The 23542-nt window shown below is 44.5% G+C and overlaps 1 long non-coding RNA gene across 3 annotated transcripts in view; it reads right to left on the minus strand.

Moving 5' to 3' along the window:
• The window catches only part of LOC143785704 (uncharacterized), an 83532-nt gene that overhangs the window by 51780 nt on the left and 8210 nt on the right, over positions 1–23542 (minus strand). For all 3 annotated transcript variants that reach the window (XR_013218057.1, XR_013218056.1, XR_013218058.1), the window contains exon 2: positions 7184–7363. This is a non-coding gene — a long non-coding RNA (uncharacterized LOC143785704). The remainder of the gene's footprint in view (positions 1–7183; positions 7364–23542) is intronic.

Consider the following 23542-nt stretch of genomic DNA (forward strand, 5'->3'; position numbering starts at 1 on the left):
ATATGTGATAATTCATAGTTTTGATGCCTTCCGTGTAAATGTACAATTTTCATAGTCATGAAAATACAGAAAAATCTTTAAATGAGAAGGTGTGTATAAAACTTTTGGTCTGTACTGTATATACATATATATACACTCACCGGCCACTTTATTAGGTACACCATGCTAGTAACGGGTTGGACCCCCTTTTGCCTTCAGAACTGCCTCAATTCTTCGTGGCATAGATTCAACAAGGTGCTGGAAGCATTCCTCAGAGATTTTGGTCCATATTGACATGATGGCATCACACAGTTGCCGCAGATTTGTCGGCTGCACATCCCAAAGATGCTCCATACAAGGCAGGATGGATCCATGCTTTCATGTTGTTTACGCCAAATTCTGACCCTACCATCCGAATGTCGCAGCAGAAATCGAGACTCATCAGACCAAGCAACGTTTTTCCAATCTTCTACTGTCCAATTTCGATGAGCTTGTACAAATTGTAGCCTCAGTTTCCTGTTCTTAGCTGAAAAGAGTGGTACCCGGTGTGGTCTTCTGCTGCTGTAGCCCATCTGCCTCAAAGTTCGACGCACTGTGCGTTCAGAGATGCTCTTAGGCCTACCTTGGTTGTAACGGGTGACGATTTGAGTCACTGTTGCCTTTCTATCAGCTCGAACCAGTCTGCCCATTCTCCTCTGACCTCTGGCATCAACAAGGCATTTCCGCCCACAGAACTGCCGCTCACTGGATTTTTTTTCTTTTTCGGACCATTCTCTGTAAACCCTAGAGATGGTTGTGCGTGAAAATCCCAGTAGATCAGCAGTTTCTGAAATACTCAGACCAGCCCTTCTGGCACCAACAACCATGCCACGTTCAAAGGCACTCAAATCACCTTTCTTCCCCATACTGATGCTCGGTTTGAACTGCAGGAGATTGTCTTGACCATGTCTACACGCCTAAATGCACTGAGTTGCCGCCATGTGATTGGCTGATTAGAAATTAAGTGTTAACAAGAAGTTGGACAGGTGTACCTAATAAAGTGGCCGGTGAGTGTATGTATACATATATATATATATATATATATAGATAGATAGATAGATAGATAGATAGATAGATAGATAGATAGATAGATAGATAGATAGATAGATAGATAGATAGATAGATAGAGAGATTGATTCAAAAAAGAGGCAGCACTCCATAGTAAGGTGAACACATGTGGTTGGTTTAATCGACCCACACAGCCGGGCGACGCCCCAGCTCAAACTGAGCCTTTCTCAAGCTTGAGAAAGGCTCAGTTTGAGCTGGGGCGTCGCCCGGCTGTGTGGGTCGATTAAACCAACCACATGTTTTCACCTTACTATGGAGTGCTGCCTCTTTTTTGAATCTCTGTGAATCTGGTGCAATCGATTGGACTGGTTGCCTGGGGCCTTGCACCCGAGGATGGGTATCAGTGTAGTGCTGTTCCTCTTTTTTCAATATATATATATATATATATATATATATATATATATATATATATATATATATATATATATATATATATATGTATATATATAATAAGTAAAGGGAGCACTAAAATACCTAGATATCACTGAGTGAAATATTTCAGTTGCAAATCTTTATTCATTACACAGTGGATTGTGTAGAGAACAATAAACAATAAAAATGATCAATGTAGATCAATGATCAATCTAGATCAAAATTAATATCCCACGGAGGTCTGGAGTTGGAATGATGCTCAAAATCAAAGTGGAAAATCAAATTCCAGGCTCGTTCAACTTCAGTGGAAATGCCTCAAGACAAGGAAATGATGCTCAGTAGTGTGTGTGGCCTCCATGTGCCTGTATGACCTCCCTACAACACCTGGGCATGCTCATTACCAACTGTGTAGACATAATAGCGTGATTATCCAAACATGATTACCTCAATGGGACCACACAAGACCTGCCTTCAACCCCAACGCGCGTTTCGGTAAGTTCTTCTTCCAGGGGCGTGACGGCGGATGGGCTCCTGAGGGATCTTCTCCCAGACCTGGACTAAAGCATCCGCCAACTCCTGGACAGTCTGTGGTGCAACGTGACGTTGGTGGATGGTGAGAGACATGATGTCCCAGATGTGTTCAATCGGACTCAGGTCTGAGGAACGGGCGGAGCTAGTCCAAAGCTTCAATGCCTTCATCTTGCAGGAACTGCTTACACACTACAGCTACACGAGGTCTGGCATTGTCCTGCATTAGGAGGATCCCAGGGCCAACCGCACCAGCACATGGTCTTACAAGGGGTCTGAGGATCTCATCTCGGTACCTAATGGCAGTCAGGCTACCACTGGCGAGCACAAGGAGGGCTGTGCGGCCCTCCAAAGAAATGCCACCCCACACCATTACTGACCCACTGCCAAACCGTTCATGCTGAAGGATGTTGCAGGCAACAGATCGCTCTCCACGGCGTCTCCAGACTTTGTCACGTCTGTCACATGTGCTCAGTGTGAACCTGCTTTCATCTGTGAAGAGCACATGGCGCTAGTGGCGAATTTGCAAATCCTGGTGTTCTGTGGCAAATGCCAAGCGTCCTGCACGGTGTTGGGCTGTGAGCAAAACCCCCATCTGTGGACGTCGGGCACTCAGACCATCATCATGGAGTCGGTTTCTGACCATTTGTGCAGACACATGCACATTTGTTGCCTGCTGGAGGTCATTTTGCAGGGCTCTGGCACTGCTCCTCCTGTTCCTCCTTGCACAAAGGCTGAGGTAGCGGTCCTGCTGCTGGGTTGTTGCCCTCCTATGGCCCCCTCCACATCTCCTGGTGTACTGGCCTGTCTCCTGGTAGCGCCTCCAGCCTCTGGACACTACGCTGACAGAAACAGCAAACCTTCTTGCCACGGCTCGCACTGATGTGCCATCCTGGATGAGCTGCACTACCTGAGCCACTTATGTGGGTTGTAGAGTCTCTCTCATGCTACCACGAGTGTGAAAGCACAACCAACATTCAAAAGTGACCAAAACATCAACCAGAAAGCATTGGTACTGAGATGTGGTCTGTGGTCCCCACCTGCAGAACCACTCCTTTATTGAGTGTCTTGATAAATGCCAATAATTTCCATCTGTTGTCTATTCCATTTGTTGCTTCCTAAGTGGACAGTTTGATTTCACAGAAGTCTGATTTACTTGGGAGTTAAATTCTGTTGTTTAAGTGTTCCCTTTATTTTTTTGAGCAGTGTGTGTATATATGAGTGTATATATGAGGTGAGTTTGCGGCCAATCAAGCACAGTGATACTGTTGTTTGTAAACCAGGTATTGGTACTTTTGGCAGTGTGGACAGGTGCCAGGTCCTGCTGGAGAATGACATTTCCATCTCCAAAAAGCTTGTCGACAGAGGGAAGCAAGAAGTGCTCTAAAATTTCCTGGTAGACGGCTGCGCTGACTTTGGTCTTGATAAAACACAGTGGACCTACCCCAGCAGATGACATGGCTCCCCAAACCATCACCGATTGTGGAAACTTCACTCTAGACCTCAAGCAGCTTGGATTGTGGCCTCTCCACTCTTCCTCCAGACTCTGGAACCTTGATTTCCAACTGAAATGCTAAATTTACTAATCTGAAAACACCACCTTGGACCACTGACAACAGTCCAGTTCTTTTTCTCCTTGGCCCAGGTAAGACGCTTCTGGCGTTGTCTATTGGTCATGAATGGCTTGACACAAGGAATGGAACACTTGTAGCCCATGTCCTGGATACATCTGTGTGTGGTGGCTCTTGAAGCAATGACTCCAGCAGCAGTCCATTCTTTGTGAATCTCCCCCAAATTTTTGAATGACCTTTTCTTAACAATCCTTTCCAGGCTGCGGTTATCCCGGTTGCTTGTGCACCTTTTTCTACCACACAACTTTCCACTAATATGCTTGGATACAGCACTCTGTGAACAGTCGGCTTCTTTAGCAATGAGTTGACCTGTTGTGGCTTACCCTCCTTGTGGAGTGCGTCAATGACTGCCTTCTGGACATCTGTCATGTCAGCAGTCTTCCCCATGATTGTGGAGCTACTGAAACAGACTAAGGGACCTTTTTACATGCATAGGAAGTCTTTGCAGGTGTTTTTTGTTAATTATTTTAATTTAATGAGATAATGACTTTTGGGTTTTCATTGGCTGTAAGCCATAATCATCAACATTAACAGAAATAAACAACTGAAATACAGTAGATCACTCTGTTTGTAATGACTCTATATATGAGTTTCACTTTTTGTATTGAAGAACTGAAATACAAAAAAAAAAATATTTAACTGTTTTTCACCTTTTTTTATCAGTTCCTTAAGGGGACATGAAGCTGTGACTGGGTGATGACCCTGTTCCACCCCCATATCCAACCCCTTAAAGTCCGGATGCACGTTCACAAGACAGGAACAGGCAGCACAAAAGACGTTCTAGGTGCAAGGCCATTCTGCATCAAGACTCCATTGAAGCCTTGGTCCTGATGAAGGCTACGGCTATACCGTCATCCTTAAAACTACACGTGCCTATTATGGCACTACTGATCAATAAATTATTAAACCAATGGCAGTGACTGCCCCTTTAACATAAAATTAAATCTATAAAAAAATGTATATAAAAATTAGCATGTAAAACAGAATCACTGCACTCTTAATGATATTTTCCCTTTAACTATCAACTACATTTTTAGTGGAAAAGGAAGAGCCGATTACCAGGATTTTTCTTTTTGAAACCTTAAGATCAGGTTAAAGTGTGAAAACGCTCCAGTAGAAAAAAGGTTTCTGTGTGACTGCCTGCGGGCCGGGTTGCTGCGTATTACTGTGAGGGCTCGCAGCGGGGAATCGGCTGTGTCTCCTCCTGGCTGCCAGCCACAGGCGAGGCTTAGTGCTGGAGAATGTATATAGCTCGGTGCCTTGCATGGGAGGATATTCAGCTGCAGCAAGTGCCGTCTCTTTGTCTTCAGGTGACACCTGGACTTCAGGCCTCATCCCGAGAGTGACTCTGTTTGCATCTCATTATCTTCATGAAAACCCAGGGAGGCGAGTGGTCAGCATATTTAATATTGACCTCTTTAGCGTTTGATGGCTCAGCAGTGCACTTAGGAAACCAGTCTGCTTAATTCACGCTTTAAACTGAGGCTGGCAAAATAATTTGTTGAGTATAGCGATCCAAAAATATTTCACCGGCCTCACTAAGGAGCCCTTAATGTCTACAGTCATCTCACCTTCATTATTACTCCACAGTAGGAACTCAGCTATGAATTTTTATTCTAAACTACTCATAATGAACATTTAATCTGGCTTCCACCTTACCCTTTACAAACATTACCTAGTAAATGTTCAAATAAAACACAAACAAACAACACTTTTCTTCTTAAAGAGGAATTTTCACTAATCACTAGATTTTCTTCATTAAAATCGAGTACCTACTCCGATTGATGCTGCTCTACTAATTCTCCACATATACCAGAGAACTTCTCGGCTGGAGTTTACTTTTTCTCCTCTATGACGCTGGCCAATCAAAACACAGATGCGTTAATAAAGGAGGTGGGGGGAAAGCAAGAGCCTAGAGAAGGTCACTGCTGCAGCCTTGCTCAGGGTGTTTCCTAAGGCAAGATTTAGCTTACATGACCACGCAGAGAACTCCAACTCCATAATAGTGTCCCTTCCTGCTAATGTAGTGCTGGAGCCCAGGATAGCAGCGGCACTGGAGAGCCAGAGCACGAAAGAGCAGCGGCAACTGAGAGCCAGAGCACAAGAGAGTAGCGGCGCTTAAGAGCCGGAGTATGGAAGAGCAGCGGCAATTGAGAGCCAGAGCATGAGAGAGCAGCGATGCTTGAGAGCCGGAGTATGGGAGAGCAGTGGCGCTTGAGAGATGGACCACAGGAGAACAGCAGCAGCGGTGGAGGACAGCAGAGCAGCGGCGCTGAAGGACAGGAGAGAAGCGGGCTGGAGGACAGAAGAGCAGCAGCACTGGAGCGCGGGAGAGCAGCAGCGCTTGAGGGCCAGAACACGGGAATGCAATGGCGCTTGAGTGCCAGAGCACGAGATAGCAGCGGTGATTGAGAGCCGGAGCACAAGAGAGAAGTGGCACTTTAGAGCCAGAGCATGAGAGAGCAATGGTGCTTGAGAGCTGGAACACAAGAGAGCAGCTGCGCTTGCGATCCAGAGCATGGGAGAGCAATGGCGGTTGCGAGTCGGAGCACGAGAAAGGTAGAGCACAGGAGAGCAGCAGCGGTGCTGGAGGGCAGGAGAGCAGCAGCGGTGCTGGAGGACCGGAGAGCAACAGCGGCATTGGAGGACCGCAGAGCAATGGAGAGTCAGAGCACAGAGCTGGACTCAACAGAGTTTCTGGCGATGCACCTTATTATTTTTGTCCTGTGCTCCAGCTCTCCAGTGCTGCTGCTCTCCTGTGTTTTGGCACTCCAATTGCACGAAGAGATGTGCTGACTGCAGATTTCTCATGAAAACACCCTGAGCCAGGCTGCAGCTGTGAACTTCTTTGTGGACATTTGCTTTACTCCCTCTATCACGCAGCTGTGTTTTCATCAGGGCTGTGAAGTCAGGAAGCCAAACCTCTGACTCCTCAATTTCCCTGACTCCGCCTCTACGACTGACTTCCACAGCACTGATCACTACTAAGCATGTAAATCAAGTGAAGCACAGATTCATCTCAACTAAAAGCCGAGATCCTTAGATCAGGAACAGAACAGACATAGGACATTTCATAACTTTCCCAAATTCTTATGAAAGAATTTACAGCACGTCTTGCACTGACCTACTGCACCCAATGTATTATGTACTGTATTTTAGAAGTCAGAGTTGGTCCATTTTATACTGACTCCAACACCAACTCTGACTCCATCAAATGGACATCGACTTCACAGCCCTGGTTTTCATTTGCCAATGTCATAGAGGTGAAAAAGTAAATACACACAGAGAAGTTTTGTGGTATATGCCCAGTTGGTTGGAGGGAAAACTTAGCATAGTTGGGGCTCTTTTTAACTTTGGAATGGAGGGACATAGGAAAAAAAAACACTGTTCTAGAATAAATGGAGAAGCGACAATTGGAGGAGGTTCTCAACCTATCTAAAAAATATCCCGCACTCTACATAATGTATCAGGTAATCCACCCCTCTATATCACTGCTCCAACAATATCCCAAGACAACATATATGGGTACAATTTAATACTGCCTCAAAATATACTGCTAAACTGACCTGTAAAATCTGCGCATAGTCCGAAAAGAGAGGAGGAAAGGTCTGTCAGTCGTGATGAAGGACTCCGGAGGTGGTAGAGGGTGGACGTGTGGTCAAACACCATGATGAGATCCAGTACTGAGAGTGACCCGGATGGCGGTGTCTCTCGAAAACAATGTTTGCACTGCTTCAGTGATGTGACTGCAAAAATACAGAGATCAGAAGAGATAAACATATGTCCATGACCAGTAGATAACTCGAGTAATGACCATACATCCCTAGGGGTCTACAATCATTGTGATTACCATGATGCCCAAGTGACCATTATAGAACCCTACTGATCTCTGATCGCCATAGAGCCTTAGTGATCTACAATCATACATTCCTAGATATCTACGATCATCGTCATCATAGAACCCTAGTGATCTACAATCATCATACAATCCTACTGATCTATGATCTTTGTGATCACCATAAAACCTTAGTGATCTATGATCACCGTGATCACTAAGTAATCCTGGTGATCTCAGTTCCGTTCACTTGAAGCTGGAGGTTATAGAACAAACACTGAACTGCATCTCATGACATCAATATACCCGATGGACAAGATGAAAAAAGTATGTCTACTTCCTTCCAGGAACCACAGCACGTGTCCGCGGGTTGTATCCGGTATGGTTGCTTAGCTTTCCGGATGTGATACTGAACTTGCCATACCAGACACATGGATCGGTGTGGCACTGATTTTGGAAGAAAGAAGCCAAGTTCTTCTAATACTAGACAACCAACTAAAGTGTGCTAACTATGAGAACTCATATCATTCTGGAGATTCTGGAAATGTGCTCCCCATTTCAGTTCCAGCCACATCAACTCTACATGGATATCACAAGCCTACTTTTTTTTTTTTTGTTTCCGGCAGACGGAGAGAGCCTGTGGGTGACCTGCAATTTGCTTTTGAGCATCTTCTTTCTTTAGATGTCTGCAAGTTCAGCGAATATCCTGTCAAGTAACGTACCCTTTGGACTCCCAAGGATAAATAGAGATACAAGCTGCTATGGTGACTTGTCACAGCTGTAGTCTATTTTAAAGCATGCACATTGTTTGGTTGAGGGCTAAGAATATCACCTTCTTGTATAGGGTGGGCCACAAAAATCAGCTCTCTGCTACCCTTGTGTGCTCTGTAGGGTCTCATTAGACCTCGTTCATCAAAACTGTCTTACAGTAAACCTGAGCTTTAGGCCATGTGCACGCGTTCAGTATTTTTCGCTATAAAAACGCGCAAAAAACGCTTACATATGCCTCCAATTATTTACAGTGTATTCCGCATTTCTTGTGCAAATGTTGCATTTTTTTCCGCGAAAAAATCGCATCGCGGAAAAAAAAGCAGAAAGCAGCAAAAAATGCGGAATTGCGGGGATTCCGCACACCTAGGAGTGCATTGATCTGCTTACTTCCCGCACGGGGCTGTGCACACCATGCGGGAAGTAAGCAGATTATGTGCGGTTGGTACCCAGGGTGGAGGACAGGAGACTCTCCTCCACGGACTGGGCACCATATAATTGGTAAAAAAAAAAAAGAATTAAAATAAAAAATAGTCATTCACTCACCCTCTGATGACCCCCGAAGTGTTCCCGCCTCTCCGGTGCATGCTCTCTCTTCCGTTCCTATAGATGCTCTGTGTGAAGGACCTGCGATGACGTCACAGTCTTGTGATTGGTCGCGAGACCGCTTATGTGACCGCTCACGTGACGTTACCGAAGGTCCTGCACGCACCATCTATAGGAACGGACGCCGCTGAGGAGATCAGCTGTCTGCAGAGGGTGAGTATAACCATTTTTTTAATTATTTTTAAACATTCTATCTTTTACTATAGATGCTGCATAGGCAGCATCTATAGTAAAAAGTTGGTCACACTTGTCAAACACTATGTTTGACAAGTGTGTCCAACCTGTCAGTTTTCCAAGCGATGCTACAGATCGCTTGGAAAACTTTAGCATTCTGCAAGCTAATTACGCTTGCAGAATGCTAAAAAAAACGGGAAAAAAACGGAAAAAAAAACACAAAAAAATGCAGATTTCTTGCAGAAAATTTCCGGTTTTCTTCAGGAAATTTCTGCAATAAATCCGGACGTGTGCACATACCCTTAGGGTATGTGCACACATCAGGATTTCTTGCAGAAATTTTCCTGACAAAAACCGGACACTTCTGCTAGAAATCCGCATGCGTTTTTTTCCGCGTTTTTGACGCGTTTTTTGTGCGTTTTCTCCCAAATGCATAGAATAGCGGGAAAAACTGCAAATTTTTTTTACCGCGATGCATTTTTTTCACAGAAAAAAACGCATCATGTGCACAAAACATGCAGAATGCATTCTAAATGATAGGATGCATAATGTATGCGTTTTAAATGAGTTTTTATAGCGTTTTTATCGCGAAAAAAACTGAACGTGTGCACATACCTTTACTCTCATTTTACCAAAGCGGAGTAAGAAATGAGGCCCATCGTATTCATCCTGCCAGATGGGTGGCTCCTTATGGAGGACAGTCAAGTTGTGTGTGTCCAAAAAACAAGTACGGTAGGTACAAGACATAATAAAAACACACAACACAAAATGTGTATTAAAAAGGGAGGCAGATCAACATCAGCATCGTGAACCAGAAGAGGTAACGGGAGGCGAATGAATATTATATATATATTTGTCTAAGGGGTACTTCCGTCTTTCTGTCGGCAACTTCCGTCACGGAAATCCCGCGTCGCTGATTAGTCTCGCCAGTTGCCTGTCATGGCTGCCGCGACCAATCAGCGACGGCCACAGTCCGATTAGTCACTCCCTACTCCCCTGCAGTCAGTGCCCGACACCCGCATACTCCCCTCCAGTCAGTCAGTCACCGCTCACACAGGGTTAATGCCAGCGGTAACAGACACCGTTATGCCGCGGGTTAAGCACTCCGTTACCGCCGCTATTAACCCTGTGTGACCAACTTTTTACTATTGATGCTGCCTGTCACGATATGGTATGAAATATCATAGGTTTAGTTTCTCTTGTCAGCCCAGGATGTGGGCTAAGAAACCCCCCTTGTCTTTTACTTCAGAGTTGAGCTTGCCGTGCCAATGTATGTGAGAGGGGAGTTTTATTGAAGAAAGGAATTTACGACCGGCATTTCCTGCCGGGTAAGCTCTTGTCCAGCTATCACTGGAATGGAAACTTCTAGAACACATGGAAGTTCTTTGTTCCATTTTTGTAAGATATTAGGCGAACGATTTAAAATACGAACACCAAAATATATCGTCATAATCACACTCGGAGGATCTACGCATCACTCTAAATACGGGCGTCTAACTCCATCTGGTGAAGAAGTAGGGATTGCTCTGTAAATATGTATCCCAGACAGGGCATATTTGATCTTATTAGAAAGCCCACGTTACTCCGAGATGAATGCTGGTTATGTTAGGACTATGATAGGTTCAGCAGCGGAATTACAAGTCTTAGAAAGATTTAGCTTATACTTAGTCAGAATGCAGAGAGAGGAGGGACTGGGATAGCCAGCCTTTTTGGTGATGTCACCAGGTTAAGCTATAACGGTTTTGGCCGGACTCCAGCAGTCAGTCTGTTGCTGGAAGAACATGTGGGTCTGACCTGAAGAGCTGTACCTCATGCATTGGGATTTTTGGGAGCCCCTCCCCCTAGCATGGTGTTTGCCTGAACTGATATGAACTAAGAACATGTGAGTTATCTTTTCTTCCTTTAATCCTTTTATTTTCATAATTACCTTGTACATATTTGCAATTGTCTCATTTGTAACATCTTTGTAAAATATTTTTATAAAAAGCACTGCCTACCTTCTGTGGGGTATATTATTTCATGCCAGTCCTTTCTCCCTGCTCTAAAAACGTACCCTAAGTCTCTTGAAGGGGAATTACGCTACTGTTTTGGGGTTAGCTCCGGACCCGTTTGATCGGAGCTGGTGGCAGCTTACCGTGTGCCGGCTTTTGGGGGTCACTGTAGCGACTGCGGCTTGATAATTATTGTTCCTGCCTGAGTGGGAGTAGTTATCGCGTCGCTGCAGTGCGCCCAATAGCCAGTACATAGCAGGCAGCGTTTCTGGCGACTAATCACCCTAGGTGCAGTACCTAATCTGACCTGACAGAAAGGGGGGCGCCAGAGAGCTGCAAGGTTTAAGTGGAACTGTAAGCGGGATACACAAATCCCTGCAGTTCATGGTATATTGAAGAGCAGTGGGATACCTAAAATAAGCCCCTGCTGTAAACTAAGAGGTCAATAGCCTCGGGTGTGTGTTTTCATCACATTGTGGCAGTGGAGGGATAACTAGGATAACCCCCTGAACATGTGAGAGCCGTCTGTTGGTCTAAAGTCACCCCAATCCGTGACATATTGTGGGCAGCGGCTAAGGGATCTTGACAGTCACGGTGTGAATCGTGACACTGCCTATGCAGCATCAATAGTAAAAAGATCTAATATTAAAAATAACTCCGGTGACCGCTCCATGCAAGCGGCAGGTTCCGGTGGCAAGGATCGTATGCGAGAAGGACCTGCCATGACGTCACGGTCATGTGACCGCGACGTCATCACAGGGCCTGCGCGAGAAGCACCTGCCATGACGTCACGGTCATGTGATCACGACATCATCACAGGTCCTGCGCTCATACCAACCCTGGGACTGGATGCTGCCGCATGCACCGCACACAGGCGACAGGACTACAAGGGGCCCTCGGAAGGTGAGCATATGTTTTGTTTTTGTTTTTTTTAACCTGTGACATACGTGGCTGGGCAATATACTACGTGACTGGCCAATATACTACGTGGCTGACCAATATACTACGTGGCTCTGTACTGTATACTACGTCGCTGTGCAATATACTAATATATATATAAAAAAGAGTGCACAAATCACTAAAATCCGTTTCACCACTCAAAACACAGCATTTATGATAAAACAAAAATAAACAAAAAATACTCATAATTGGTATTACAGCATCCATAATGACCTGCTCTATAAAACTGGCACATTATTTGCACATTATTTATTTCGTTTGGTGAACGCCGTAAACAAAAATAAAAAAAATGCAAAAAATGTCACTTTTTCATCATACTGACTTAGAAAAAAGTTAATAAAAAGCATTCAAAAAGTCATATGTAAAAAAAAAAAAAAAAAAAAATTTGCCTCACAAAACAGAAGCCCTAATATGGCTCATTCGGCTGAAAAAATAAAAAAGTTACACCTTATTGTGAACCCTCTGTTATTTGCTCTCATGAAATCTTCTCTTTATAGTAAACTTACATACTGAAACACCAACTTCATAGAGAATGTTCTTCACTTCTGTGGATGTTGTAAAAAGGATTTACTTCACCATGGAAAGGATTCAGCGATCATTCCACACTGTTGTCTTCCATGGACGTCTAGGCCTTTTTCAGTTCCCAAGCTCACCAGTGCATTCTTTTTTTCTACAGAATGTACCAAACTGTTGCGTAGGCCACTACTAACATTTCTGGATGTCTTCTTTTTTTCAGTCGAATGTCTGTTTCTCTTCCATTGAGAGCTCCTTTGACTGCATGTTGTAGGTTCACAGCAACAGCTTCCAAATGCAAATTCCACACCTAGAATCAGCTACAGACCTTTTGGACCTGTGCACATCTTGCAGATTTGTCGCATATTTTTTTTTTTGCACAAATTTGTCACAAAACCTGAAGGATTTCTTGATGCCAGCAAATGAACGAGTGAGAATCCTGAAGTATTTGCTGCAAATTTCACTCATACTAAGGGATGAGGAAAAAGCTACACAAAAAACCTATGTAAAAAATGCATTAAAAAAACGCACCTATTTTACACAGCTTTTTTTGCTGCCAAGAGATGCAGACATTTCTGCACCAAATACTGTTCTTAATGTGTGCATACACCCTTTACCTGCCTAACTGATGATGGATTAACGAAGGAATAGCCCATAAAAAGAGCTTCTGAAATAATTGTCCAATTACGGTCAGTTTGGTCCCTTTAAAAAGAGGCAGCTACATGTTAAAAAGCTGTAGTGTGCTGTAGACAACAAATCAAGACAGAAAATACACAGAAAATACACAGAAAATCAACAATGTGCGAATAAGCACTAAGGGCGCATTCACACGTCCGTGTATCACACCCATGTTCTGTCTGGACACTTTTATGGATTTTTTGTGCCTGTTTCGACAAAGGAATTCATTCTCCAGCCCTGACAACAAATCGCCGTTCCCGGTATTTGCTAACATGGCTGTTGTGGTGACAACATGACCAGAGAACAGGACTGCCTCAGCCAATCACTGGGAGAAGCAGTTATGCAGCAGTCACGTGCAGTTATGCCATCACCGATGCAGCCTCTATCAACAAGGACCGGGGGGGCAGTGCTGGAGCGATACGAGGGGGGGGGGGGAGACTACATTTATTTTTTTAACAGAGTAAGTCTGTCCCTTAAAGACAAACAAAAGTGGCCCACCCCTTTAATATACACGTGTCCCAATAACCACTTATTTTAGGAAATTATACCAGAAAACTGGCACAATAATATATATATACACACCAGATGGTAGCCCGATTCTAACGCATCGGGTATTCTAGAATATGCATGTCCATGTAGTTTATTGTCCAGCCACGTAGTATATTGCCCAGTCACATAGTATATTGCCCAGCCACGTAGTATATTGCCCAGTGACGTAGTATATTGCTCAGCCACGTAGTATATTGCACAGCAACGTAGTATATTGCTCAGCCACGTAGTATATTGCACAGCAACGTAGTATACATCAGAGAGCCACGTAGTATACAGCACAGAGCCACGTAGTATGTAGTATATTGCCCAGCCACGTAGTATATTGCCCAGCCACGTAGTATATTGCCCAGCCACGTAGTATATTGCCCAGCCACGTAGTATATTGCCCAGCCACGTAGTATATTGCCCAGCCACGTAGTATATTGCCCGGCCACGTAGTATATTGCCCGGCCACGTAGTATATTGCCCGGCCACGTAGTATATTGCACAGCGACGTAGTATACAGCACAGAGCCACGTAGTATACAGCACAGAGCCACGTAGTATACAGCACAGAGCCACGTAGTATACAGCACAGAGCCACATAGTATGTAGTATATTGGCCAGCCAAGTAGTATATTGGACAGTCACGTAGTATATTGCACAGTCACGTAGTATATTGCCCAGCCACGTAGTATATTGCCCAGCCACGTAGTATATTGCCCAGCCATGTAGTATATTGCCCAGTGATGTAAAATAAAAAATAAACATATACTCACCTTCCAAAGGCCCCTTGAAGTCCTGGCGCCTCTGTGTGCGGTGCACGCGTCAGCTTCCGCTCCCAGGGTTGGTATGAGCGCAGGACCTGTGATGACGTCACGGTCACATGACCGTGACGTCATGGAAGGTCCTTCTCGCCTAGCATCCTTGGCACCGGAACCTGCTGCTTGCACTGCCGAGGACAGCGCGCCACGTCGGAGGGTGAGAATAACCTTTTTTATTATTATCATTTGTAACATTAGATCTTTTTACTATTAATGCTGCATATGCAGCATCAATAGTAAAAAGTTGGTCACACAGGGTTAATAGCTGCATTACCGGAGTGCATTACACCGCGCTCCAGTAACGCTGGCATTAACCCTGTGTGAAGGCTGACTGGAGGGGAGTACGGAGCGGGCATTGACTGCGGGGAGGAAAGAGCGGCCATTTTGCTGCCTGCCGGACTGTGCCCGTCTCTGATTGGTCGTGGCTGTTTTGCCACGACCAGTGACTTGGACTTCAATGACAGACAGAGGCCGCGACCAATGAATATCCGTGACAGACAGACAGACGGAAGTGACCCTTAGACAATTATATAATATAATATATATATTATATATACATATACAGTATATAAACTGTTGTGAATTTGCTTTTTGCTCCCTCTAGTGGTTACTAGTTTTTTGACTCTGGTTTTTCTGTCATTCCTTTTATCCGCACCTGGGTCGTTAGTTAGGGGTGTTGCTATATAAGCTCCCTGGACCTTCAGTTCTATGCCTGGCAACGTAGTTATCAGAGCTAGTCTGCTGTGCTCTTGTCTACTGATCCTGGTTCCAGTTATATCAGCTAAGTCTGCCTTTTGCTTTTTGCTATTTGTTTTGGTTTTTGTATTTTTGTCCAGCTTGTTCCAAATCTATATCCTGACCTTTGCTGGAAGCTCTAGGGGGCTGGTGTTCTCCCCCCGGACCGTTAGACGGTTCGGGGGTTCTTGAATTTCCAGTGTGGATTTTGATAGGGTTTTTGTTGACCATATAAGTTACCTTTCTTTATTCTGCTATCAGTAAGCGGGCCTCTCTGTGCTAAACCTGGTTCATTTCTGTGTTTGTCTTTTCCTCTTACCTCACCGTCATTATTTGTGGGGGGCTTCTATCCAGCTTTGGGGTCCCCTTCTCTGGAGGCAAGAAAGGTCTTTGTTTTCCTCTACTAGGGGTAGCTAGATTCTCCGGCTGGCGCGTGTCATCTAGAATCAACGTAGGAATGATCCCCGGCTACTTCTAGTGTTGGCGTTAGGAGTAGATATATGGTCAACCCAGTTACCACTGCCCTATGAGCTGGATTTTTGTATTCTGCAGACTTCCACGTTCCTCTGAGACCCTCGCCATTGGGGTCATAACAGTTTGCCAGGCCAGTATTAAATGTTTAATGCATTGCAGAAGAGGGATTATAAGAAAGAAGATTCTGAGTTTTTTTTTTTTTTTTCTTCTTCCCCTTTACCTCAGAGTGGCTATGCTTGCTGCAGACATGAATGTCCAGACCTTGATTACAAGTGTGGACCAGCTGGCTACTCGTGTGCAGGGCATACAAGACTATGTTATCAGAAATCCTAGGTCAGAACCTAAAATACCGATTCCTGAACTGTTTTCCGGAGACAGGTTTAAGTTTAGGAATTTCGTGAATAATTGTAAATTGTTTTTGTCCCTGAGACCCTGTTCATCTGGAGATTCTGCTCAGCAAGTAAAAATTGTTATTTCGTTCTTACGGGGCGACCCTCAGGATTGGGCTTTTTCGCTGGCGCCAGGAGATCCGGCATTGGCTGATCTTGATGCGTTTTTTCTGGCGCTCGGTTTACTTTATGAGGAACCCAATCTTGAGATTCAGGCAGAAAAGGCCTTGCTGGCTATGTCTCAGGGGCAGGACGAGGCTGAAGTGTATTGCCAAAAATTTCGGAAATGGTCCGTGCTGACACATTGGAACGAGTGTGCACTGGCCGCTAATTTTAGAAATGGCCTTTCTGAAGCCATTAAGAATGTTATGGTGGGTTTTCCCATTCCCACAGGTCTGAATGATACTATGGCACTGGCTATTCAAATTGACCGGCGGTTGCGGGAGCGCAAAACCGCAAATTCCCTCATGGTGTTGTCTGAACAGACACCTGATTTAATGCAATGTGATAGAATCCTGACTAGAAATGAGCGGAAAATTCATAGACGCCGGAATGGCTTGTGCTACTACTGTGGTGATTCTACACATGTTATCTCAGCATGCTCTAAACGTATAGCTAAGGTTGTTAGTCCTGTCACCGTTGGTAATTTGCAACCTAAATTTATTCTGTCTGTAACTTTGATTTGCTCACTGTCATCTTATCCTGTCATGGCGTTTGTAGATTCAGGTGCTGCCCTGAGTCTCATGGATCTCTCATTTGCTAAGCGCTGTGGTTTTACTCTTGAACCATTAGAAAATCCTATTCCTCTTAGGGGTATTGATGCTACACCATTGGCAGCAAATAAACCGCAGTATTGGACACAGGTTACCATGTGCATGACTCCTGAACACCGCGAGGTGATACGTTTCCTGGTTTTACATAAAATGCATGATTTGGTTGTTTTAGGGCTGCCATGGTTACAGACCCATAATCCAGTCCTGGACTGGAAGGCTATGTCAGTCTCAAGTTGGGGCTGTCGTGGTATCCATGGGGATTCCCTGCCTGTGTCTATTGCTTCTTCTACGCCTTCGGAAGTTCCGGAGTATTTGTCTGATTATCAGGATGTCTTCAGTGAGTCTGAGTCCAGTGCACTGCCTCCTCATAGGGACTGTGACTGTGCTATAGATTTGATCCCAGGCAGTAAATTTCCTAAGGGAAGACTGTTTAATCTGTCGGTACCTGAACATACCGCTATGCGTTCATATATCAAGGAGTCTCTGGAGAAAGGACATATTCGTCCGTCTTCTTCCCCTCTTGGTGCGGGATTCTTTTTTGTGGCAAAAAAGGACGGATCTTTGAGACCTTGTATTGATTATCGGCTTTTAAATAAGATCACTGTCAAATTTCAGTATCCTTTACCGCTGTTGTCTGACTTGTTTGCCCGGATTAAGGGTGCCAAGTGGTTCACCAAGATAGACCTTCGTGGTGCGTACAACCTTGTGCGCATTAAGCAAGGTGATGAATGGAAAACCGCATTCAATACGCCCGAAGGTCATTTTGAGTACTTGGTGATGCCTTTTGGGCTCTCCAATGCGCCTTCAGTTTTTCAGTCTTTTATGCATGACATTTTCCGGAAGTATCTGGATAAATTTTTGATTGTTTATCTGGATGATATTTTGGTTTTTTCTGATAATTGGGATTCGCATGTGGAGCAGGTCAGGTTGGTCTTTAAAATTTTGCGTGAAAATTCTTTGTTTGTCAAGGGCTCAAAGTGTCTCTTTGGTGTACAGAAGGTTCCCTTTTTGGGGTTCATTTTTTCCCCTTCTGCTGTGGAGATGGACCCAGTCAAGGTCCGAGCTATTCTTGATTGGACTCAGCCCTCGTCAGTTAAGAGTCTACAGAAGTTCTTGGGCTTCGCTAACTTCTACCGTCGTTTTATCGCTAATTTTTCTAGCATTGTGAAACCTTTGACGGATATGACCAAGAAGGGCTCCGATGTAGCTAACTGGGCTCCTGCTGCCGTGGAGGCTTTCCAGGAGTTGAAACGCCGGTTTACTTCGGCGCCTGTTTTGTGCCAGCCTGACGTCTCACTTCCCTTTCAGGTTGAGGTGGATGCTTCGGAGATTGGGGCAGGGGCCGTTTTGTCGCAGAGAGGCCCTGGTTGCTCTGTTATGAAGCCTTGTGCCTTTTTCTCTAGGAAGTTTTCGCCTGCCGAGCGAAATTATGATGTGGGCAATCGGGAGTTGTTGGCCATGAAATGGGCATTTGAGGAGTGGCGTCATTGGCTCGAGGGTGCTAAGCATCGTGTGGTGGTCTTGACTGATCACAAAAATCTGATGTATCTCGAGTCTGCTAAACGCCTTAATCCGAGACAGGCCCGCTGGTCATTGTTTTTCTCCCGCTTTGATTTTGTTGTCTCGTATTTACCAGGTTCAAAGAATGTGAAGGCCGATGCTCTTTCTAGGAGCTTTGTGCCTGATGCTCCTGGAGTCGCGGATCCTGTTGGTATTCTTAAAGATGGAGTTATCTTGTCAGCTATTTCTCCGGATCTGCGACGTGTGTTGCAGAGATTTCAGGCTGATAGGCCTGAGTCTTGTCCACCTGACAGACTGTTTGTCCCGGATAAGTGGACCAGCAGAGTCATTTCCGAGGTTCATTCCTCGGTGTTGGCAGGTCACCCGGGAATTTTTGGCACCAGAGATCTGGTGGCCAGGTCCTTTTGGTGGCCTTCCTTGTCAAGGGATGTGCGGTCATTTGTGCAGTCCTGTGGGACTTGTGCTCGAGCTAAGCCTTGCTGTTCTCGTGCCAGCGGTTTGCTCTTGCCCTTGCCTGTCCCGAAGAGACCTTGGACACATATCTCCATGGATTTCATTTCTGATCTTCCGCTATCTCAGGGCATGTCCGTTATCTGGGTGATATGTGATCGCTTCTCTAAGATGGTCCATTTGGTTCCTTTGCCTAAGCTGCCTTCCTCTTCCGATCTGGTTCCTGTGTTTTTCCAGAACGTGGTTCGTTTGCACGGCATCCCTGAGAATATTGTGTCAGACAGAGGATCCCAGTTCGTTTCCAGGTTCTGGCGATCCTTTTGTAGTAGGATGGGCATTGATTTGTCGTTTTCATCTGCTTTCCATCCTCAGACTAATGGACAGACGGAGCGAACCAATCAGACTTTGGAGGCTTATTTGAGGTGTTTTGTCTCTGCTGATCAGGACGATTGGGTGACATTCTTGCCGTTGGCTGAGTTTGCCCTTAATAATCGGGCTAGTTCCGCCACCTTGGTTTCGCCTTTTTTCTGCAACTCTGGTTTCCATCCTCGCTTTTCTTCGGGTCATGTGGAGCCTTCTGACTGTCCTGGGGTGGATTCTGTGGTGGATAGGTTGCAGCAGATCTGGAATCATGTGGTGGACAACTTGAAGTTGTCACAGGAGAAGGCTCAGCGCTTTGCCAACCGCCGCCGCGGTGTGGGTCCCCGACTACGCGTTGGGGATTTGGTATGGCTTTCTTCCCGCTTTGTTCCTATGAAGGTCTCCTCTCCCAAATTTAAACCTCGTTTTATTGGGCCTTACAAGATATTGGAAATCCTTAATCCTGTATCTTTTCGTCTGGATCTTCCTGTGTCATTTGCTATTCACAATGTATTTCATAGGTCCTTGTTGCGGCGGTACATTGTGCCTGTAGTTCCTTCTGCTGAGCCTCCTGCTCCGGTGTTGGTTGAGGGCGAGTTGGAGTACGTGGTGGAGAAGATCTTGGATTCTCGCCTCTCCAGGCGGAGGCTTCAGTACCTGGTCAAGTGGAAGGGCTATGGTCAGGAGGATAATTCCTGGGTGGTCGCCTCTGATGTTCATGCGGCCGATTTAGTTCGTGCCTTTCATGCCGCTCATCCTGATCGCCCTGGTGGTCGTGGTGAGGGTTCGGTGACCCCTCACTAAGGGGGGGGTACTGTTGTGAATTTGCTTTTTGCTCCCTCTAGTGGTTACTAGTTTTTTGACTCTGGTTTTTCTGTCATTCCTTTTATCCGCACCTGGGTCGTTAGTTAGGGGTGTTGCTATATAAGCTCCCTGGACCTTCAGTTCTATGCCTGGCAACGTAGTTATCAGAGCTAGTCTGCTGTGCTCTTGTCTACTGATCCTGGTTCCAGTTATATCAGCTAAGTCTGCCTTTTGCTTTTTGCTATTTGTTTTGGTTTTTGTATTTTTGTCCAGCTTGTTCCAAATCTATATCCTGACCTTTGCTGGAAGCTCTAGGGGGCTGGTGTTCTCCCCCCGGACCGTTAGACGGTTCGGGGGTTCTTGAATTTCCAGTGTGGATTTTGATAGGGTTTTTGTTGACCATATAAGTTACCTTTCTTTATTCTGCTATCAGTAAGCGGGCCTCTCTGTGCTAAACCTGGTTCATTTCTGTGTTTGTCTTTTCCTCTTACCTCACCGTCATTATTTGTGGGGGGCTTCTATCCAGCTTTGGGGTCCCCTTCTCTGGAGGCAAGAAAGGTCTTTGTTTTCCTCTACTAGGGGTAGCTAGATTCTCCGGCTGGCGCGTGTCATCTAGAATCAACGTAGGAATGATCCCCGGCTACTTCTAGTGTTGGCGTTAGGAGTAGATATATGGTCAACCCAGTTACCACTGCCCTATGAGCTGGATTTTTGTATTCTGCAGACTTCCACGTTCCTCTGAGACCCTCGCCATTGGGGTCAAAACAATAAACCCCGTCACCCCATGCATAAGATTATAAGATTATATATTTTTTCCCATATACATAACATTTTAAGCCACATTTATACATTCACACCTCATATACGACTGTATGAAAAGCTGCAATATATATATATATCAGTTTATACAGCACAGTACAAAAGTACACATACAGTATACACACACCATATACAGTACGTACACAGTATACACACACACACACTATATACAGTACACACATACAGTATGCACACTATATATGCACACACTATAAACAGTACGCAGACAGTATATACACTCTGTATACAGCACTGTACATACAGTACAAATACAGTATATGCACACACTATATATAGTACATACATGCAGTATACACAGTATGTACACACTATACACAATACACATACAGTATATGCACATACTATATACAGTACACAGTATACACACTACATACAGTACAGACTATAAACAGAACACACAGTATCTACTATATAATTGTCTAAGGGTCACTTCCGTCTTTCTGTCCTTCTGTCTGTAACGGTTATTCGTTCGCTGATTGGTCTCGCCAGCTGCCTGTCATAGCTGTCGCGACCAATCAGCGACGCGCACAGTCCGGAAGAAAATGGCCGCACTTACTCCCCGCACTCACTGCCCGGCGCCCGCATACACCCCTCCGCTCACCGCTCACGCAGGAGACCGCGACGTCATCACATGCCTTGAGCAGGCTGGGACCGGAAGCTGCCGCCTGTACCTCGCACAGGCGACAGAACTACAAGCATGGTGAGTTTGTTAGAACTTCAAGGGGCCCTCGGATCGGAAGGTGAGTATGTTTATTTTTTATTTTTTAACCTGTGAAATATGTGGCTGGGCAATCTACTACGTGGCTCTGTGCTGTATACTACGTGGCTGGCCAATATACTACGTGGCTGGCCAATATACTATGTAGCTGGGCAATATACTACATGGACTGTGCAATATACTACGTGGACATGCATATTCTAGAATAACCGATGCGTTAGAATCGGGCCACCATATAGTATATAATACACACACTAGAGAATATATACATTATATACAGTGTATAACACACTGGTCACAAACACTATATACAGTACACTAAACACAATGTATACAGTACACACACAATATAAATAGTGTATAACAACACTGGTCACACACTATAAACAGTTCACAATATATACAGTATACACACTATATACAGTGTATAACACTCTGCTCACAGTATACACAATATATACAGTACACACTATATACAGTATATAACACACTCTGGTCACACACTATACACAATATATACAGTATACACACACTATATACAGTGTATAACACGCTGATCACACACACACATTATATACAGTGCACACTATATACAGTATATATAGTACACGCTATATACAGCGTACACACTTTGGTCACACACTATATACAGTACACATTATACACAATATATACAGTGTATAACACCCTCTGGTCACACACAGTATATACAGTACACATTAAACAGTACACACACTATATACAGTATATAACACCCTCTGGTGTCATACACACACACACTAAACAGTATACACAATATATACAGTACACACTATATACAGTACGCACACTATATACAGTGTATAACACCCTCTGGTGTCACACACACACTATACACAATATATACAGTACACACTATATTTACACACACTATATACAGTGTATAAACCCCTCTGGTCACACACCATATATACAGTACACACACTATATACAGCGCACACACTATATACAGTGTATAACCCCCTCTGGTCTCACACAATATATACAGTACCCACACTATATACAGTACACACACTATATACAGTGTATAACACCCTCTGGTCACATAGTATATGCAGTACACACAATATATACAGTACAGACACTATATACAGTGTATAACACCCTGTGGTCACACACAATATATACAGTGCACACAGTATATACAGTATAAGCCCCTGTGGTCACACAGTATATGCAGTACACACTATATACAGTACACACTATATACAGTGTATAACCCCCTCTGGTCTCACAATATATACAGTACCCACACTATATACAGTACACACACTATATACAGTGTATAACACCCTCTGGTCACATAGTATATGCAGTGCACACAATATATACAGTACAGACACTATATACAGTGTATAACCCCCTCTGGTCTCACACAATATATACAGTACCCACACTATATACAGTGTATAACACCCTCTGGTCACATAGTATATGCAGTACACACAATATATACAGTACAGACACTATATACAGTGTATAACCCCATCTGGTCTCACACAATATATACAGTACCCACACTATATACAGTACACACACTATATACAGTGTATAACACCCTCTGGTCACATAGTATATGCAGTGCACACAATATATACAGTACAGACACTATATACAGTGTATAACACCCTCTGGTCACATAGTATATACAGTACACACAATATATACAGTACAGACACTATATACAGTGTATAACACCCTGTGGTCACACACAATATATACAGTGCACACACTATATAGAGTATAGCCCCCTCTGGTCACACAGTATATACAGTACACACACTATATACAGTGTATAACCCCCTCTGATCACACACAATATATACTGTACACTATATACAGTACACACACTATATACAGTGTATAACACGCTCTGGTCACATATTATATACAGTACACACACTATATACAGTGTATAACCCCCTCTGGTCACACAATATATA

This window comes from Ranitomeya variabilis, chromosome 7 (assembly GCF_051348905.1).
Source record: "Ranitomeya variabilis isolate aRanVar5 chromosome 7, aRanVar5.hap1, whole genome shotgun sequence".
NCBI classification, from domain to species: Eukaryota; Metazoa; Chordata; class Amphibia; order Anura; family Dendrobatidae; genus Ranitomeya; species Ranitomeya variabilis.